Source organism: Hevea brasiliensis, chromosome 10, assembly GCF_030052815.1.
Source record: "Hevea brasiliensis isolate MT/VB/25A 57/8 chromosome 10, ASM3005281v1, whole genome shotgun sequence".
Classification (NCBI taxonomy): domain Eukaryota; kingdom Viridiplantae; phylum Streptophyta; class Magnoliopsida; order Malpighiales; family Euphorbiaceae; genus Hevea; species Hevea brasiliensis.
The window spans coordinates 61,984,401-61,990,400 of record NC_079502.1 but is presented as its reverse complement, the minus strand read 5'-3'; positions in this window follow the sequence as shown (position 1 = coordinate 61,990,400).

Sequence of the window (6,000 nt, the reverse complement as noted above, 5' to 3'; positions counted from 1 at the left end):
ATAATATTTTATAGGTACATGATGCTTTTAAGAACATCATTTCTATATCTAGTTTGACTAGAAATGGCTATGAATTTCAGTTCACAGATGATGTTTGCAATATTTATTTTGGAAATAAATATGTTGGCTCGGGTTATATGAATAATGGTCTTTATTATTTAGATAATAATGACAAACACAAATTGAATGCAAGTGATCTAAATGAATGTAATGCCATGATGAAAATCAACTCAAGTTCAAAATATATTTGGCACTTAAGATTAGGTCATGTTGCAAAAAATAGGATTGCAAAACTAGAGAAAATGGGGATTCTATCCTCATTGGGTTTTGAACCTACTCCAACTTATGAATCCTGCCTTCAAGGCAAAATGACCAGATCACCCTTTTGTTGGATAAGGGCTAAGAGCTGAAAATATTTTGGAGCTAATACATAGTGATGTATGTGGCCCATTTAAAGAAATGGTTAGAGGCGGTTTTCATTATTTTATTATCTTTACTGATGATAAATCAAGGTTTGGGTATTTGTATTTGATGAAATACAAACATGTATCCTTTGAAAAGTTCAAAGAATGTAAATCTGAAGTAGAAAATCAAACAGGAAAAAGTATTAAAGCTCTTCGATCAGATCGTGGAGGTGAATACTTGAGTACTGAATTTGATAAATACTTGAAAGAGCATGGCATTATTTCCCAGCTGACTCCTCCAAGAACACCACAGCTGAATGGTGTATCTGAAAGGAGAAATCGTACTGTATTAGATATGGTATGTAGTGGCACACCCTATCCCTCAGTAAGATGTAACATGATCCTGTAGTACATCTAATGAATTACCGTACTTCGCCTACCGATAACCCATTAAATATACTACAAGAGATTTTAAAATAATTTTCTTACTTTACGAAGGTGGCGAGCACTTTTGGTAGGAATTAAAAACTTTTACTTGAAGTTTAAAGATTAGTTAAAATTTTTGTACATTTTTATTTTTAAGCAAATTTTGGAAAATTTTCGGCAGAGTGCCGTCTATATTTGGGAAAAATAGTTCTTCAAATACCTGTGAAAAATACTTCCAAATAATTCATTTAATTTTTCAACCCTAACCACTAATATATCTTCAAATCAATACAAGTCAACTAAATTTCAACTCAAATTTCACAACTTAAAAATTGTTCAAAACAATTCGATAATTCATAAATATTGCATTAAACTAAACTATTCGATAATTCATAAACATTGCATTAAATTAAACTTACATACACAAATCTTAATTTACAAAAGAAAAATAAAAAATAATATTATTACAACTTTAATGTACAACTGCTCAATTTTACATTAACACATATGACACTAAACTATTTACATCAAAATAAACTACAAGGGTATAACTAAATACCCGTAAAAAAGCCTCTGTGTAGTCCCAACAATTAGTTGCTCACTCTACTGTTTTTTCCTTGTCTCTATCTATGACGGCATAGAAAGCTATCGCTGAGTATAAAAATTCTCAGTGGTGCATAATAAAATGAAAAATGCAAAATATAAAACATTTTTTATCAATTCACAATTCAAATATTTCACAATCACATTTCACAATTTTTCAAATCACCTTTATAACAAATCACAATTTTCAAAGCTTAATATAACACAATTTGATCAAATAATTTAACAAACACAGTGTTGCCAATCAATAACACAACTTAGGTCATGACACAAAATTTTCAAACATGCCATGCTGTACACCACGACAAGGCAAACTCACCCCACTAATCAAAATCAATGAGGGAGGTAGCTAGCTAGCTAATGAGTACTCATCCAAACTCACCTCAGACTGGCAAGCCAAAGAGGGAGGAAAGTGATCAAATATCAAACTCAACCCCACAAGTGGAGGAGGAACATAGTAAGGGATTGCCATGCCAAGTGTGAATAAAAAATTATTTCAAAATCATATTATTCAATATTTCATGCAAGACACAAATCAATTTCCAATTCAAATTTCTATTCATAAAATGGCAACACAACATTTCTCAAAACTCATAATTAGTACAACTAATTCACAATGCATAGCTAAATAAGTTTTTAATTAGAAAATGATAAATTAAAGTTTATTATGCACAAACCTGATGTGAGTTGCCTCTAGGCCTTGACTCAGTTTGCTCTATCATTTTCTAAGTCTTTTTCAGCTGAAACATGCAATTAATAGTGTTTCAGCACCTTATCTCACAGTAAATCCAATAATTAATTAATATATACTTAATTCTAGCCCCAATATGCTTAAATTAACGTTTTTGGAAATTTTCATTTCGGAGTTACTATTCACGATACTATTCAAGTCAATTTGTTGACTTTCTCATGCTTAATAGGTATAGGGATTCCAATTTCACCCACATACCACATTTTGGTTATCAATTTTGTTGGTTTTAGTTGCTCCTTAGATTTTTAGATTTCCTAGGCAAAATTTCAAATTTTCCAAATTTGGTGTCTTGTTTTGTACTATTCCATTGGTCATGTTGCTGTTAGAATTTGATAGAGTTTTCTTCATAGAAGTTGTTCCTTATTATCTTAAATTTATTTTTCTTTTTGAATCACTCCATTTGGAGTTTTGTAGCCCTAGTTATGGCCATTTGAACATGGCTGGCTGGATTTGGTGTTACCCAGAATTCTGGCCAATTCTTGGATTTTGGTAATTTTTGTGGTTGATTGCAGGTGAGTTTTTGGACAAGTTATGATCACAATTTGGGTTTATTTTCTTCACGAAAGTTGTAGAGCTATGTCTCAGATTTCTTTTGGTATAAAATTCAGGTCATTTGGACCTTCCTAGACCAAGTTATGGACATTTACGTAACTACTATTCATTTGGTTATTTTGCACAGGGCAGTGTGCCCAATTCTGGATTTGGTCTAATTGTTCACTAAGTTGTGGTCTCTTTTTGAGCATGATTCCTTAATGAAAAATGTGTCATTTTGTGTTTATTTTCATTCCCAATAGGCCTCACACTAATTGGGTTGATAAATTTTTAGTTTTGGTCCCTGAAAGGGACCTAGGTCAAGCTGCCTATTGATTGACCCTAACCAATCCGAATTGGAACTTGGTTCCAATAATTCATACACATTACAAATGGTCACAATTGACCATTTCTCAACTCAAATAAGGTCAACTACATCATTTGACTAATTCTCAACTTTTTCTCCAACTCCATAAACCCTAATTTTCCAATTCATCATAATTCCATGAAATTTGAGTTCACTTATCATTCTAACCACACATACCACATTATTTAAGCTCTAATTCATGTTTAGTTTAACTAAACACCATCAAATCCAACACCCTTACAAGCTGGCTGAAATTTCTTACATTAAACTTCATGCATAACTTTTCATGCTTTCTTAAATTATTCCTACATATTTGAGTTCAATTTAAATCAACATATAAGAAGAGAGCTTAAAATCAACTTACCTTTAATAGTGCCCTCCTCAATCTTCTTAATCTTCAAGTTTCTCTAAATCCTTTTTCTCCCAATCTTCTTTTCACACTTAGTTATCCAACTTTTACTTAAGGGGCTATGGAAGATAAGGAAGATTTCAAGGGGATTTTTGAGCTTGGAAGCTTAACAATGGAGTTTGAGAGAGAAATGAGAGAGAGAGATGGGGCGGCTGAATGAAGAAGAAAGGAATGAATTTGTTTTTCTTTTTATTTTTGTCTTTTAAGTATTAGGATTTATCCCACAATTTCAATTTTTTAAATATTAGGTTTATTACATCATGCTTATGTCATGCATGATGTAAATAAACCTTTTTCTTTTCCTTTTTCCTTTTTATTTATTTTTTTTCCTTTAGTTCTTTAATTTAATTTTTGATCCCGAAATTTTTTTTTTCTCAAATTTTATTGGACAGTTAGGTCAGGAGTCAGCTTTAGGGGTGAATTGACCAAATTGCCCCTAGCTGGTTCAATCCGGTTTGCAAGTTATTCAATATTTCTTCTGGATCCCTGACCTAATTATTTGACCTATTTAACAATTCTTTTCTGTGATTTTCTCTTTTTCACTGTGTTCGTAATAGTCCTAAGGACCGCAGCGTCACATTTTACTGTTTGAAATTTGAGTTTAGACTGACCTCATAGTCATTCCCGAGAAAGTCACCCATCACTGTGACTCCCGGCTCATTTAACTTTTTATACTTTGTTTTTCTTCTTTATACTTAACTATTTGGAAATTACTAATTATTTGCGTTCAGGGCTGAATTAGGTGTCTTAGACGTGTTTCTAATCCTCTTAATTGTATGGACCGACACCGATCACCGAAACAGTGAAATGTACTAGGCTATGCAAATAGGGGTGTTACAATTCTCTCCCCCTTAAAATAAATTTTATCTCAAAATTTTACCTGGTATTAATCTCTGAACAGCTGTGGGTGCTATCTCTTCATGTCCTCCTCTCGTTCTTAAGTAGCTTCCTGGCCTGAATGATGGTTCCACAGCACTTTCACTAACGGTATCTGCTTGTTCCATAGCTGCTTCAACTCATAAGCCAGAATCTCTATGGTTCTTTCTCATATGTGAAGTCAGGATTCACCTCAATCTCTTCTACTGGTAGTATATGTGATGGGTCTGATCGATACCTCCTCAACGTTGATACATGGAAGACGTTATGTATCTTTTCCAACTCTGGAGGTAGTGCCAAACGATATGCCAAAGGACCCACTCTCTCCAGAACCTCATATGGCCCAATGAAATGAGAACTCAGTTTCCCCTTTCTACCGAATCTCATAATTCTCTTCTAAGGGAAAACCTTGAGGAATACTTTCTCACCCACTGAATATTCAATATCCCTTCTCTTCAAATTAATATAGGACTTCTGACGGTTTGATGCAGTCTTAAGTCGATCTCTGATCAATCTGATTTTCTCTTTAGTTTGCTGAATAATTTCTGGCCCAATCATCTTTCTTTCGCCTATTTCATCCCAACACAATGGGGTTTTACATTTTCTGCCATACAAAGTTTCATATGGAGGCATCCCAATGCTTGATTGGTAGCTTTTGTTATAAGCAAACTCAATCAAAGGCAAGTGTGTGTCCCTACTGCCCTCAAACTCAATCACACAAGCCCATAACGTGTCCTCCAAGATCTTAATTACCCTCTCAGATTGGCCATCTGTCTGTGGGTGGAATGCCGTACTGAAGTTCAATAATGGCGTGATGCTTGGCTAACCAATCCATATCATAATCTCTGAAGGGCATTTCAATCAAATGTGATAGAAAAGTGTGTCCTTGGATCACCAAAGGACAATATCTATAGATTCTATTGACCTGGACCTCTTGTCCTAATGGACTAGTTACTAGCACTTCAAAATCGATTTTGGCACATGGAACCACAAGAGAACTAACTATGCTAGCACTAATATATGAATGGGTTGAACCCGGATCAAACACTACAAACACTTCTTGTGCACAAACCAAATAGAAAATGATAAATTAAAGTTTATTGTGCATAAACTTGGTGTGAGTCGCCTCTAGGCCTTGACTCAGTTTGCCCTATCCTTTTCTAGGTCTTTTTCAGTTGAAACACGCAATTAATAGTGTTTCAGTACCTTATCTCACAATAAATCCAATAATTAATTTATATATACTTAATTCTAGCCCCAATATGCTTAAACTAACATTTTTGGAAATTTTCATTTCGGAGTTACTATTCATGATACTATTCAAGTCAATTTGTTGACTTTCTCATGCTTAATAAGTATAGGGATTCCAATTTCACCCACATAACACATTTTGGTTACCAATTTTATTGGTTTTGGTTGCTCCTTAGATTTTTAGATTTCTTAGACAAAATTTTAAAATTTCCAGATTTGGTGTCCTATTTTATACTGTTCCATTGGTCATGTTGCTGTTAGAATTTAGCAAAGTTTTCTTCATACAAGTTATTCCTTATTGTCTTAACTTTATTTGCCTTCTTGAATCACTCCATTTGGAGTTTTGTAGCCCTAGTTATAGCCATTTGAACATGACTGGCTA